Source organism: Thalia democratica, chromosome 3 (genome assembly GCF_965202585.1).
Source record: "Thalia democratica chromosome 3, ktThaDemo2.hap1.1, whole genome shotgun sequence".
In the NCBI taxonomy this organism is placed as follows: Eukaryota; Metazoa; Chordata; class Thaliacea; order Salpida; family Salpidae; genus Thalia; species Thalia democratica.
In genome coordinates, this window is record NC_139167.1 from 68,385,064 (window position 1) to 68,402,455 (window position 17,392).

Here is a 17,392-nt window from a genome sequence, read left to right on the forward strand (position 1 = left end):
TGAGAAATATTATTAAGTTAAAATAAAAATGTTTATGCTTTTGAGTAAGTAATTTATAGTTTTTTTGTTAATAGTGTAACTTAGAAGGTAATATAAAAGTAAACTTTTAATAGCCTTCATTTGTAAGATGTGACTGACCAATGTACTCAATTTTGATAATAAATTTATAAAATACTGTAAATTATTACAAATCTGTATAACGAAACTTTTACTAATGATTTCAAACAAAAAACGAAATTAGTAAAATTGAAAGAAAAATTGATAAAAATATTAATATCATAACAAGTATTTACTCACAACTTGTTGCATTTGGACTGTAAAACTGTTTTATTTTATATAAATACAACTTTAATTAGTTTTATAGAACAGTTGGCAAAATTGATACACGAAATCAATATAAAAAAAACTACTTTAAACTAAAACATTTAGGTGCAAATAAATGAAAAAGAGTATTTATTCGACTTAATTGTCAAAATTGGAAGCTTTCAAAACTCAAAGCTTGTTATTTGTTATGAACTTATAGACAAAAACTTTCATGACTTAAAAAATATGAAACTATTTTAAATTCTTGTATTCTGCTATGTTTCATAACATTTAAAACCATAAGTACACAGTTAGAGTAAAGACAACAACTTATTCACTTAACTAGTTTGAAATTAAACTTAAAATAATTAACATAAATACTTTTTCATTAACAGTTCAATCTACTGTGATTGTATATATTCTCAGTTTAAACAGTAAATTAAAACAATTTTAGAGATAATTTTAACAAAGCTAAACATAAAACACAGCATGTTACTAAATAATTTTACTTGAACTTAAGATATCAATATTAATAAATAAAATTAAAAAGTTACAAAATACTTTCAGCTAACTTGCTCATACTACATTAAACAAAACAAACAAGTTAGTAAGTTATTTTTTCATGAATTTTAAATTAATTTTTTCTGTGAGTTAAGATAAAAGAAATTACTAAAATAAAAGATTTTCTTCCATCACTTAACTTACCAAATACAGCGTCAGACAATATCTTACTTTAGTAGTATGATTGTTAAGATCTAGATAGAAATATCCTTCATTTTATGTTTTTCTTTTCGTGAGTTTTTAAATGTCTGTCTAAAGTACATTTTCTGTAAGTTTTATATTCACAATGACTACAAGTAAATTTTGGTTCATAATGAAATACCATGTGTTTGCCTAACTGATGTTTTGTTTTAAAAAATCTACCTTCTGGGCAAATAGAACATTTAAAAGATCTAACATCACTGTGAGTTGCTTGATGTTGAACTAAATTACTTTTATGAGCAAACTTTCTATCACAAATTTGACAAGCAAAAGGTTTTTCTCCTGTATGAATTCTATAATGTCTTTTAAAGTCGATTTTAAATGAAAATACTTTCAAGCAAACATCGCATTTAAATGCTTTAAACTCGTCATGATTTGTTATGTGTTGATTTAGACTTTTATTGCTTGAATATCTTTTGTCACAAATTTGACAATTGAACACTTTTTCAGTGGAATTAATTAGTTAAACTTATACTAATATATAAAAAAATTTGATTAAAATTAAAGTAATGCAAAATAATAAAAAACTGATAAGCTAAAAAAAGCATAATAGCTTTTATGATATTTAAAACAACATATCAAAAAGTTAGTATTTAAACATATATTTAAGTAAATAACAACATAGAATAAAACATAAACAAATCTTTAAATTTAGATTTGCAATTAAAAAAAATAGCTTAGGGTAGTGTTATAAGTATAGTTAAATAAACTTTAGAAAACATACTTATTGTACAAAAACGACAATGTAGAAGTTTGAAACATCTATTAGACTTTAGTATTAAAAATAAAACAATAAATATAAAAAAACAGTTACTAATCAAATTGAATTAACAAACCTAAAACTAACTTACTTAATTTCAATATGATAATTTAATCTGAGTATTAACAATAGCAATTCTACGACTAAACAAATAATTTTTTTTTGTGTTATACAAAAACTAGGAGGCGTATACTAACTTAATTTACAAACAAATAAAAATCGCTGTAAAACTTTTTTAAGGCTACATTATGTAATGTTTTAGTCATATATATAAATATTTTTTAATCTGTACTTATAATTATTAATCTTAGAGTTTGTTCTCTAAACAACAAACATAGTTCTATCTAACTCAAGTTACAAACAGTACTAAAATTAAAATTTAAAAGGTAAAGCAATTTAAAACAACTAACTAATAAATTTAGAAGAGCTACAAATTGTATCATTTAATTTATGCAGCTTTCTATCTGAAAGTTTGGTAAAGTCTAAAGTATTATTGTTAATCAAGTTAGGTTTTACAGTTATTTTATAGTTCTTACCTTTTCTTTTCTCAAATGAGTTACTGTTTACAATTGTGTTTATTTTGTTCAAACTATTTTTTTCAACTTTTATGTCATGTTCACAATAGTTAGTTTGATAGCTTTTACCTCCGACAAAACTTTTCAATTCTGTATCAAATACACTTTTTTTAGCGCATTATAAGTTCTACATGTTAGCTTTTTGTTTATTTGAATTAAATACTTAAAAAACTCAATTGCTTTTTATTTAAAGCAGTTTTATTTCATGTTAAAATTCAACTTTTATATTTATTTATTTTATCGGTATGCTACAAGTAGAACTTTTTTGTGTTTTTAAACATCCTAATAAAACTAATTTTAATTAAGAATTTAGCATAAAAAACAAAGTTCTTTAATCTGTGTATAAAGCTGAGAAAAACTATAAAAGCTAAAAACTATAATTAATTTACTAAACATTAAATGAACTTTAGTTTAGTACAAATTTACTTACTGCTTTTAAAGTTTACAGATGTGTCAGCACTTTTTACAATTTCATCATTAGTAGATGAAGTTTCAGTTTGATTTGATTCGTTTTGAATCTTGTTGTTTTTATTACATCTGCTGCGTCAAAAAAGTTATTAAAACTTTTAATAAGATCAAAAACTAAATTATATAATATAAAGTTAAAATAACAATAATATTGACAAAATAATAATAAAAAGAAAAAAATAGCTTTTTAAAACTACCTAGCAACTTTTCCATTCAATTTTTTTTTTAAACTAATTACTTCATTTGTGAGATTTTTGTTTGAAATAATCAGTTGCTTGTTTTCAGTTGTTAATTCGGTTAATTCAATTGTGAATTTTTCTACTTGAGTTTGAAAATTGTTATTTTTAGCTTGTAAATCTTCAATTATTTCTTTCAAGTTTATCAGAAGCAAATTAGCTTGGTTAAATATATCTAGAAAAGAACAATTAGTAAATAAATATCTATAAGTTTGTTTTATTAATAAATTAAAAAAAATTAATTAGAAGTTTTAAAACTTTGTACATTTAACATAACATTTAAGAAAAGTTTACTTTTCAAAATTGACTATAGTAAAAATAAATGAAGTTAATTTAACTTACCGGTATTTGCAAGGAAATCTTTAGATGTAGATTCCATTATAAACTCATTAACTAATACTTAAAAGAATATACCAAGTTTTAACAAATTAACATGTAGATTAGAATATTTAAAAAAATTTAGTAAAATCATAAAATAATCACATGAATTATAAAAAATATTTACTACTTCAACAACAACCTAAAACGATTTTTGTGAACAAATGAAGTTTAACATTTTACAAATAACTACAGTTTTAAAGTTAATGTGCTTATAACTGTAACAAAGTAGTTAAATAATTTCAATAGTAAAATAATTTTATAACAATAAAAATCAGCTATTATTTAGAACTATAGAATAAATTTTATCAAAACAATTAAACTACTACTAATTCAACTACTACTTATATCTGAATGCTTGTACTTTGCTGTAGTATGTCAAAAAATATAAGTATAAAGAAAAAAGGAAATAAAACAATACTTATCTTCTTTTAACAGTAGAAGTATATATTTCAAAATTTATCATAACTGGTACAAATAAAATAATCAGCGAAAGAAGTAAAGTAAGCTTAAGGTAAAAACGGAAGTACATTAAATAGTTCTCTCTTTACTTTGGAAATGTAAAAATTAAATACTATACAAAAAACTCAATAAAACCTTCTATAAAAAAGTTTTCTTATTTACTAAAGTTTATTTCTTTGAATAACTCAATAAATAAAAAAAGCAATTTCAAAAGCATACGAAATTTGCTAGAAAAATATATTTTTTTCAAAAACGTTTTTACAGCTAGCGAATGGGACAACAAAAACTATATATACAAATTAAAATAATAACATTGTATAATTCCTGCTAATTGATAAATTTTTACAAACTAGAGTATAACAATTTCCTTTTTTTTAGTTTGATTGAAAAAACAAATAAGTAATTTTTGTAAGAACATGAATTCTTTCATGTTTGTAAAAGTGACTTTATCGTATGGATTTTCTGATCACAATGACTGTAAGTAAACTTTGGTTAATAATGATTTCGCGTATTTATATTCAACCTATGTTTTGTAAAATCTACCTTCTGGGCAAATAGTACATTAGAAACATCAAAAAATAATAAGTTACTTGACGTTGAACTAGTACATTTTTTTAGTAAATTTTTTTTTGGAAGTTTTACAAGTAAAACGGTTTTATCGTTTACGAATTCTATAATAAACATCAAGTTTTGATTTTTTTTCAAACACTGTCAAGCAAACATCACATTTGAAAATAGTTAAGTAAAGATGGACTAAATTTAAAAGTAAATACTTTGTTTAAAATTTTTTATACCAAAAACATTGTTTTTTATTAATATTTCATGCTTGTGAACAGTAGTGTAAAAAGTTTACTTTTTAAAATTTTATTAACTGAATATTCATTTCTTTCAATTCCGTATTTGAAAAATTAAAAAAAAAAAGTAGTCAAAATAATTGGTCAGAAAAAAATTCAAAACAGTATGTTACAATGCTTATTCACTTATCCGGACACACTGAGTAAGATTTTTCTGTAAACATGTCCGAATAACCAAAATTCCAGATAAATTCAAACAACCAATTATTTCATATAATAATATTAATTGAACAATGCTTGCTAAAAATTACCTATACTTTCACCGTAAATTAAACGGTGTAATTCAGAGGCATTTTCTAAGAGTGTTTGACCAGTTATTGGACTACCCTTTTCACGTTTCTGATGAAACCAGATATAAAAGGCACTGTCCATTTTTTCAAACCATTAAAAACTTTGTGGCTTTAATTAATCCCAGTTCCTCCTTTTCTGCTTTAAACTTTTTTAACTTTTCTTCATTTTTTAAAATGTCGTACAAAGGCGACCTGCCTATACTGAACTGCTCGACTATAAAAACATTTGGAACATTGTTTTTTTTTAATTTTACAAACTTCTAGTTTGTTTTTAATGGTTATTACAACTCGTTTTCTAATTTTAGAACTCTTGTCCATTTCTAAAACCTGGTATGTTAAGTGTGTCAAATTTAAATAACTTTAAACATATATATATATATATATAGTCATGCATCTCATCTTAATTAAAAAGTCTTTGAATTAACAATTTTTGTAATGTCGATTTAATTAAAAATCAAACATAAAATAACTGTTATACACTTATTTTCTAAAAATCAGAATTTATATGCCTATAAAAACTTAGAAATTTTAAAAAAAATTCTAAAAGTTATGTTTTAAGTAACATTTTTTTAAGAATTTTTAAACTGACTTACTTTACATGCAAAGGTTTTTGATAACTTAACTAATTTTGAATAAAGATAGAATGTAATATTTAGTAGTATTATTACGTCATAATAAAGAATAAGATTGCAGATTTTATAAAATCACTTAAAATTTTCTAACAGAATGAAAACTTAAAATTAAAATATTTGTATCATACAGAAATGTTAGTTTTTAATATTGAAATTCTTTAGATTTTTTCTTCTGGCTAAAACTGTCCAGATAAATGAGCGTCCAGATAAGTGAATTCCAGATAAGTGAGTAAGCACTGTGCTAATTAATTGCAGTAATTTACAAGCTAATGTTATGAAATAAACTTAAAGTACAAAATTTAGATTAGTAGTGCAAAAAAAACATTATACTTTAAAATAAGGTATTCTTCTTTTCATGAATTTTTTGACGCCTATCTAAAATAAATTTTATGTGAGTTTTATATTCACAATTACTACAAGCAAACTTTTGTTTATATTGAAAACCATGTGAAATATTAAATCACATTTTGTTTTAAAATATCTACCTTCTAAACAAATAGAACATTTAAAAGATCTTATTTCACTTGTGAGTTGATTGATGTTGGACTAATGCGCTTTTTACAGCAAACATTTTCTACCATAAATTTGACAAGTAAAAGGTTTTTCTCCTGTATGAATTCTATAATAAACTTAAAAATTAAACGTTTTTGAAAAAACAAACATCACATTTGAATGCTTTGGAATAAGAATCGTATTTATTTTACGATTAAAATATAAACTTTTTGAAATTAAATAAAAACTTTTTTTTGATATAAAGTCTCAATTTATAACATACTATAAAACAAAAAAAAAGATAAATTGCTATTAGTTATGTATATCTATGAGTTTGTAAAATTCATAGTAAATAAAGTAAAATCTACTTACCTTCATCTTTAAGTAAGTCTTTAGAAGTAGATTCCATTATGGACTTAACTACTATAAACAATTATCTAAACATAATCATAGTCACTTTGTAGAAGTTTTTAAGCAACATTTAGCAGTTCCACTAGTAAAATAAAAGAAAAATATAACAATAACATATTAAAACATTTTTTCGATTAAGACTAAAATACTTACGTGCTAATAACTGAATCTAAGTATTAATATTGTGTAATACAACAAAACTAGAAGCTTTAATACACCAAAATATAAGCTTTTGTTGTAATGAAGACAAAGACTTCAAGTCTGTAAGTTACTGTTAGAAATAAACCTAATAATAATATTTTATTTCAACTTATTTGGTATATAAACATAAAATTTAAACTTTTAAAGAAGTAAAGATAGCTTCGTAGTTTATTTTTAAACATATTTTTCAAATAATAAAGCCACTGAAGAGTTATAGTTGAATAACATAGTCGTTACTATTTAAAATTTAACTCTCTAAGAAAAGACATAATTTGGTTTAATTTCTATATTCCCAATAAATCAATTCAAAACAAAGTATGTTTAAAAATAACACAAATCTTACAATAAAAATAGTTGTTCTAGTTATAATAAATATTATTAGTCAAAACTTTACAAACATTTTATAAACTATAAAAATTTAAAATTTCGTCAATTTCATAAAGTTATGTTGTTGACGTTGTAAATCAAAAAACTTAAACTTAATATAAACAAATTCAAAAATAATAGATAGCATATTACTAGATAACTCTACTTAAAATAAAATTGCAATTATTGACCAAGCATATTTAACATAAATTTGTGTTACAACTAATACAGTTTAAATAAAATGTTGTTTAAATTTCTTTTATGAAATAAATCTATAATAGGCACAATTATTGATAGATTTAAAAAAGCATAAATTTAGTTTTCATTTGTTTGTTATTCAACATAAAAGTTTTAGTATAAAGTTCAGTTTAGCTGCTTGAAACTATAAATGATGATTTATAAAATTCAAGCTTTGTTCATGTCATGATTATTTTCATGCTTTTTCAAACTCTGTTTTGTGTGAGCTTTATAATCACAGTGTTTGCAAGCAAATTTTGGTTCATAATGAAATACCATGTGTTGTTTTAACCCAAGATTTGTTTTGAAAAATCTACCTTCCGGACAAATAGAACATTTGAAAGATCTAATATCACTGTGAGTTGCTTGATGTTGAACTAAGTGATTTTTTTGCGCAAACTTTCTTTTACAAACTTGACGAGCAAAAGGTTTTTCTGCTGTATGAATTCTATAATGCCTACCTAAGTTAGATTTTTGGTAAAAAGCTTTGAAACAAACATCACATCTAAAAGCTTTTGATTCGTTATGAATTTTCATGTGTTGATTAAGATTTCCTTTGCTAGAAAACCTTTTGTCACAAATTTGACAGTTGAACAATTTTTCTGTAAACATTATTTTTTTACACCTTTTTATAATACAGTATTACTGATAAAAACTAGTAATAATTAAAAAGCAATAAATTGATATGAAACATACTAATAGTTTGAGATGAGCTACCAAAATTGTCATGAAATTTCTGCAACTTTTCAGCTTGAGTTTGAAGATCAGTGTCTGTATTTAATTTTTATCATTTAAATTATTATAAGTTTTTGGTATTTTGTAATTCACTTAAGGTTCAAACTTTTGTTTTTCTCATTTGATTTTCTGTTTTCTGTTGTAATTGTTTCATCTAAATTATTTTGTTCAACCTTTATGCCTTTCAAACAATTATAATTTTGATTCTTTTTATCACTGGCAATACTATTTAATTCTGAAATGAATTATTTTACTTTTAATTGTAGATGATATGACAATTATTAAGTCTATAGACTGTTGTAGAAATTGTCTTTAACACTAGATTAACTTAATAAAAACTGTTTTCTAATAGTGAAAAAACAATCATATTTTTCGAAATGGTTTTAAATATTAACAAAAAAACAACTATAGAAACTTTCACAGAACTGATAAAAAATATAATACACAAGTTTAAAAATCAGTACAAGTATAAAACAAAAACTTTAAATTGAATACATTGAGAAAGCTTTTATAATATCTAGATTAAAGTTAAACTTCCACTTAGTATGGAAAAAATTAAACAATTGGGTTAAATTAATAATGTAAGTCAGTTGTTAACATAATTTAATTTTTACAAATTAAAACAAATCTTTATACCTCCTTCTAAATTTACAGAATTTTTACTATTTCTTACAAATTCATCATCAGAAGATGAAATTTCAATTTGATTTGATTTAAATTGATTCTTTTCTACTACTTTTGCTATGTTAAAAGTTTCTAGAGATAGAAAATACAAAATAATAATGAATAAAGTTAAACTAAAGCTATGGTATTAAAATAACATTTTGATTCATGACTTATCAAACTTACTGAAAATGGTTTTTATTCAAATCTTCCTTCAAACAGTTTACTTGACTACAGAGTTTCTTGTTTGAAATAATCAGTTGCTGATTTTCTATTGTTAGTTTATCTACTTGAGTTTTAAAATGAATATTTTTACATTGTAAATCTTCTATTAATTCTTTTAGATTAAGCAAAAGCAAACTTGCTTGATTTGATACATCTACAAATGAAAAATGTTGTACATTTAGAGTACTTATACATTGTTTTACATAAACTTAATGATTAGTTTTTAATATTAAAAGTGAATTTAAGTTTAAGTCTCAAAATATCCAAATATTATTTAACTGGAAGCATTTAGTAAACTACTAAAACTAAAAATCTTAAATTAATTTTAAAATCTTTGTTAATGATAATCAAAATGCATATTATTTAAAATAATACTGACTTACCTTTATTTGTAGTGAAAGCTTTATGTATAGATTCCATTATACAGACTATTACTATTAAAAACATTTTGAATATTAATAAAATAAACATGGTAACATAACTAACATTTAACTTAATTTTAAAACAACTAAATAATTTATACTAATGTTTATCAATAGTAGATTTAAAATTAAACCAATCATCTTATAATCCAACATTAAGCCACTTTATTAATAACTAAAACTTCAATATTTACTTGCTAAAAATTTAAAAACTGGTTTTGCCTAATCCTAAAAATAGAACTAAGAATTTAAATTAGAAAAGCGGTAGGAAAAAAATCTCATAAACAAAGTAATTTCAGCTGTTATGGTATTCTAAAATCAATCAGCAAAATAAATTTAATTAAATTTCAAAATCTGAATGGAAGTTTAATTGTAGCACCTTTGTATCTACAATTTGTTAGAAAAATTAAATCTATACAGTAATAAAGTTTTATTTTTTTAAACCGAAGTTATCAGTAATTCAATGGCATTAGTAAACTAAAATATTTAAACCAATGAAAAAAAAATTGAAATTACGCAATTTTATTTATTTGCTTGAAATTATTTAAAATATCAGTTGATTTTGCAATCTAGAATAATATCTAAGCATGAACAAAATTTAAGACTATTGATTATGGTTTGATGTACACTTTTGAAAATAAACATAAATAACTACAAAAATTCACAAGCTTAACTTTAATAATTTTATAAATACAAAAAAAAAGTTTCAGTATATTATTAGTTTAGTTAAAAAACTATTTATATTTTTTTAATTCAAATTATATTCATGTCATGAGTTTTGTGTGAGTTTTATAATCACAATGACTAAAAGCAAGCCTTGGTCACTAATGAAATCCCAGGAGTTGGTTAGATTGTTTTTTTTTGAAAAATCTGACTTCTGTAAAAATTGAAGATTTTAGAAAATTATATTTACAAAGATTAGTTAAATAAATATAATACCAACCAAAGCATCTTTTTTAACTACAAAACAAACTTTTAAAATATGAATGTATGTAAACATGCATTTAGTCATGCAAACGTTTTTGAAAAAAAAAATTATATGAAGCACACAAAACATCACACAAATCCAATAATTTATAGTCGTTTGTATAATGCATTAATTGTTTATACTTGTATCTTTCGTTTGTTATACCAAATTTTGGTTCATAATGAAATACCTTGTGTTGGTTAAAATCATGTTTTGTTTTGAAAAATCTTCCTTTGGGCAAATAGAACATTTAAAAGATTTAACATCACTGTGTATGCTTGATGTTTAACTAAGTGACTTTTCTGAGCAAATTTTTTATCAGAAATTTGACAAGCAAAAGGTTTTTCTCCTGTATGAGTTATATAATGCTGAATTAAGTTAGATTTCCGAACAAACAGTTTCATGCAAACATCACATTTAAATGCTTTTTATTTGTCATGATTATTCATGTGTATATTTAAATTATATTTTTTTAAAAATCTTTTGTCACGAATTCGACAACTGAACATTTTTTCAATAAAAAATATTTTATTAAACCTTTGTAAAAAGTAATATTTTGATTCGAAAACATTAGTACATCAGAACATAACAAGAAACGAAATAATTCACATTAAAACAATGAACTAATAACAATACTAGTATCATAACATTATGTATTGACTCAAAATTTATTAAAGCTTTGCATTTGAACTGTAAAATTATTTTGTAAAATTGAAATATTATTTAATATTATATATACACTAAACAAAACGAATACAGAATATTACAAAAATAATAAAATACTTAAACTTTAACATTTATGTGCAAAAAATTGAAACTGTGTGTTTATTCGATTTAATTGTCAAAATTAGAAACTTTAAAAAATTAAAACTCGTGACTTTTTATAAAACTTTATACAAAACTTTCACAACTTAAAAAAGTTGAAATTAATTTTTAGTTTTCGTATTCTGCTATACTTCTCAACATTACAAAACGTAAGTATACACTTAGAGTAAAGACAACAACTTATTTGATTGACTTGCTTGAAATTTAATTTTTTATAATAAACAAAACATATTTTATTAGTCGTTTAGTCTACTGTATTTGTATTTATTCTTAAGTTTGAACTGTAAATTATAACAATTTTTATGAAAATTTCAACAAAAAAAAAAGTAGTCCACAGCATTTTACTGAATAAGTTTACTTGATCTTATAATATAAATATTAATATATAGAATCGAAAACTTACAAAATAATTTTAGTTCAGTTTCTCATACTACATTAAACAAGAAAAAAGTTGAGTGTAAACTTCAATTTAGCTGCTTAAAACTTTAAGTAATGGTTTTAAAATTTTAAACTTTGTTCATGTCATGAGTTATGTCAAACTTATTTATATTACATTTTATTGAGTTTTTTATTCGCAAGAAAAATTCAGTTCATAATGATATACCATCTGATTAATTAATTGATTTTGGTTTTGAAATATCTTATCTTTGGACAAACATAACATTTGAACATTCTAACTTTACTGTGAGTTGCTTTATATGGAACAAAATTTTCGCTTTGGAAGTTTTTTTTATAAAAAATAAGACAAGCAAAATGTTTTTTCTTGCATTAATTTTGTAATGAACTTTAAGACTTGATTGTTAGAAAGCAGTTTTAGGCAAACATCACAATTAAATATTTTTGTTTTTTCATCAGTCTTCATAGATTGGTTAATATTTAAATATTCTTATCTCAAAATGAACAAACAAAAGACTTTTGGTGAATATAGAGCTAGTATAACTTATCTTTGGTCTGTCCATTAAGTTCACTTTGATAATAATTTTGAAATCAACTAGTATTTATTACAAATCTGTATAAGTCGGTTTTATGTAGTAAATTTAAACAAGAAAATAAAATTAAAGAAATAAAATAGAAAGAAATATTACTAAAATTGGATGAAAACAAATATTTTAAACCTTGTGCTATGCTAGCATCGTATTTAATCTTTAAAAAAATACTACAAAAATAAACATCTACATAGCAATAGTAAAATAAACTAATAAGCCAAACTCAAATATGTTCTTTAAATATTTTCAGCAAGCTAATACAAATTAAAACAAAAACTTGAAGATATTAGATAAAAAATAAAGATTTTACAATTTTATTTTAATTTTAAAAACAGTGTGTTTGTTACTTTTTTTTTTGAATAAATTTTAACAAACAGAACTGGATATCCTATGATAAACTACTAAATTAACAATAATAATAAACATTAGTTTCAATAATTTAAAACTTACAAAAAATATTACCATAGTATTGTAATAAGATAAAAGTTGTTTAGTTTTTTTATTTAAACTGAAAGAAAACTCACTTAAATAAGATTTTTTTTAGTTAAATATACAATGTTTCCTAAGAAAAGAATAAAAATAGACTAAAAGCAATAAAACATGTTGTCTTACCAACATAAATAGCTATTTTTAAACTAAGTAAATTTATACTTGTATATCATAGAAAAGTTTGGTTTATAAACTTTGTAGATCTATCGAATGTTGCAAATATTAAATTGAGACAAAATAAAAAGTACAACAAATTTTTTCCAACTAAAATACATTTCAAATTAATAGGTTATTAAGTAAAAACAATAAATGTTTACAGTAGTCTAACGTTTTAAAACGAATATTTAGGTAAATGACTATAAATAACAAGTCTTATTTTTCGACGTGAGTTTTTTCATGCCTTTTCAAATGACTTTTTGAATAACTTTTATATACACATTGACTACAAGTAAATTTTGGTTCATAATGAAATACCATGTGATTAGTTAATCCAGCTTTTGTTTTAAAATATCTACCTTCTGGACAAATAGAACATTTAAAAGGTCTAACTTCACTGTGAGTTGCTTCATGTTGAACTAAATGAGCTTTTTGAGTAAACTTTCTATCACAAACTTGACAAGCAAAAGGTTTTTCTCCTATATGTATTCTATAGTGTCTATCAAAATCCTTTTTAGTTGGAAAAACTTTCAAGCAAATACCACATTTTAATGCTTTTGATTTGTCATGAATTTTAATGTGTTGGTTGAGAGTTTTATTGCTTGTATATATTCTATGGCAAATTTGACAATTAAACATTGTTTCTGTAAACATTAAATTATTAGACCTTACACTATAACGCATATTAAAATAGGTTACCCTTTTTAGGATTTTGTTATATAAGCAAAAAACGATTAAAGCAACAATAAAAAAAAACTTACTACAAACAGTTAATAAAACTATGTAAAACAAATAAATTAAAATATATTCTAGGTCTGTGTTTGTTATAGTTAATCATAAATGTAGGTTATAAGCAATTTCTTAAACACATAAATTTTTAAAATAACACACTACTAGTTTGAGATGAGCTAAAAACTTTATAATAACGTTTCTGCAATTTTTTATCCGAAAGTTTTAAACTTAACAAATTTGTAATTTATATTTTGTATTTTTTAATATCAATATAATTTATAAATAACTAAACGTTTTTACCCTTACTTTTGTCAAGTGATTTACTTTTATTTATTTTGTCCGAATCCATTTGTTCAAGTTTAATGTCTGTCTTAAAAACATCTATTTGGTCACTGACAATGCTAAACAGATCTGTTTATAAATAACTTAACAGTAGTTTTATATGACAAATGACAATGTAATTAAAAGTTTTTTACAACACTACTATAAAATTTGAATATTTAAGTTTAACATTAAAAACATATTTTAAATTTATTAAAAAAGCTATTACCCTATTTAAATTATTATATAAATGTTTATATAATTTTTCATATTTCATTTTACATTAAACTTATGATCTTTTGTACATTTTAAGTATAGACTAGGATACTGTAAACCTGAACTTTAAAAAAAAAATAAAAAATATTTTTTCGGTACCTGGAATATAAACAATAAAAAGCCGTTATAGATATAAAAAACTCATACTCATCAAAAAAAGTCTGAAAACTATAGACAACAAATATTGCATATATATTTTTTTCACATACTGGTCTTTGAAGGAGAAGGTTTGTTAGTAAGTTTTATAAAGTCATCAGTAGATGAAATTTTAACTTTATTTGTTTTTACTTCATTGTTCTTTTTATTCTCACTTAATGTTTTTGATCATAAGATTTAAAACTTCTAAATTTAGCAATTCAGTTTCTAACTATAGTCTACTTATACATTTAAGTATTAACATATGACATAAGATAAAATTTTGAAACTTACAACGAAGCTTTTCTTTGCGAATCTTTTTCTAACATACCTACTTTGTTTTTTAAATTTCTATTTGAAATAATTAGTTGTTCCTTTTTAACATTAAGTTTGTCTACTTGATTTTTAAAATAAGCTTTTTCAGGTTGTAATTTATCAACTATTGCTTTCAAATTTGTTAGTAGTAAATTAGTTTGGTTTGACACATCTAAAAAAATTAACAGGGTTTAGTTAATTTAAAAGAAGATTAGGATTGTTAAACATGTTATGTTAAACTCAATACTTAGCTAAGTTTTTAAAGTTAAACAGTTTTACAATTTTACTAACCTTCATCTCTAAGAAATGACTGACCTATGAACTCCATTATGTTAAATTTGCTATCTATTACTACAAATCTGTTTAGCTAAACAAGAAAACTAACCTATTATCATTGGAACAACGAATTTATAAAAATATTGCATGAAAGCAGCTATATATTTTAACAACTACAAAATTAACTATAACTATAACAAAAGTAAACTTCCGTAATTTAACTTATACTTTTTTATTCAAGTAATATCATTAATTATATTATATGACAATAACTATCTATTGAAAAATTAAAATGCTTAAAACTAAAAAAATACCGGCCAATATTTTAAATTAAGCATTCATATTGTTGTAAAACGGTTGAAAATAGTGAAGACATAAAATTTTAGCACAAAAATTATTTAACATACAAGTAATCCTGTACTATTGTGTTTAAACGTAGTTTGATATTACTATTAAAAAAAAATCGTAATATTACAAACCTTTTTTAAATAATAAAAACATTGCAAACAACTAAAAAGCAAGTTTGTTATATTCAGATCTGTTAAATTACTACCTTAGTCATTCTTTTTTTACAACAGTAACAGAAAAAATATCTAAGAAAGGACATATTTCTGTCACGTTTGCAATTTTTTTACATTAGTTTAAGACAATATTATGTTAAAAACAAAACCTTAAAAAAACTAAATATATCTCTAATTACTGTAAGACTAGTTATTTAGTCATACAAATGTGTTAAATTCAAAAGTAAAACTGAATAAAAATAAACAAAAAATCAAAAAGTTGTAGTAATGAAAAATTGTTAGTTGAAGGCACCTTTTTTAAATCTTACTAAATATCTATTATCGACATTGTAAAAAAACTACAATACATCTTAATAAATTTTTATTATACTAAGTAATAATAAAAAACAAAACATTTTTAAACTATTAATAAACTGTTCAAAATAAATTGCCTTTTCAACCGAGCTTAACTAAGTTTTTGTCGTAAAATAATAAACAATATTTACTTTGAAAAACATTTACTATAAAAGTCACTGTCAAAATTAATCCAACTATAGTTTCATTTTAAGTACTTTAACTACATTTTAACTACTAGTAACAATCAAATTAAACATATACAGCAAGCTTTTAAACTTATTTTCTTTGAAGTTATAACTTAGATTTGTGAAATATAACTAAGAAAATTATGTATGAACTTTATTTTAGTTGCTTACAACCACAAAGGTAAAACTTCATGTTAATGTTTTTTTATCATTAATTTTTACATGAGCTACCAGATTAAACTTTTTGGTTCGTTATGAAATACCATATGATTAGTTAGCTGAGATTTAGTTTTGAAAAATCTATTTTCTGGACAAATAGAACATTTAAAAGCTCTAAATTCACTGTGAGTAGCTTGATGTTGAACTAAAGTACTTTTCTGAGCAAATCTTTTATTACAATCTTGACAAGCAAAAGGTTTTTCTGTTATATGAGTTCTATAATGTTTTTAAAAGTCCTTTTTATTTGAAAAAACTTTCTAGCAAATATCACTTTTAAATGCTTCTGATTCGTCCTGAACTTTCATGTGTAGATTAAGATTATATTTCTATGAACTACTTTTATGGCAAACTTGACAGTTGAACTTTTTTTTCTGTAAGTATTTAAATATACATTTCAACAAAAAGACTTATATTATTAAAATTAATTTGAAATAATAAAACACTTTTGTTGATTTAGTAAAAACAACAAACATAGTTATAATTTAATTAGAAAAATCATTTAATATCTTGTTGTTTATTTTAGGAAAAAAACAAAATTGATATTCACTATAAATTTTAGATAAGTTACCAATATTTTCCCTAATCTATGCAACTTTTTATTTTTAACTTGATTTGTAAAAAAACCTAAAATATTACGAATTAGTTTGATTAATTTTCTTGAAGCTGTATTTTATTTTTATTGTACACTTTTTAATTTAATGTTTGAAATCATCGTTTGTCTCTCATGTCTTTCTCACAAGCATCACATTGTTTTACATTATCACAAACACTTAAGTATGTAAAACAAAGTTATTATATGATAAGATGCTATTAATTTAATTAAAAGTTTAAATTTGTCTAACAATCACTATGTCCATTACTTTCTTATAGACTAGTTTCGTTATTAATATTTGCTTACTTCTTGGTATAATTTTATGTTAAAAATAAATTTTAAAAACAGAACAGCTTTCTAAAAAACTAAGATATTGTTACAAAGAAACGGATCAAACTAATTTAAGTTTAAAATAATAACATAAATCAATTATGTTAATTAATAGTTATAGATTGTTTTACATATATGTGTTCATATTAAATGATAAAAGTTAGAATTAAGCTGATGTTTTACAAATATAATAAAACTACAATGCTATTTTATATCTACAGCGAGTATGCACTAAGTTATACTTACTTATCTTAGTTTA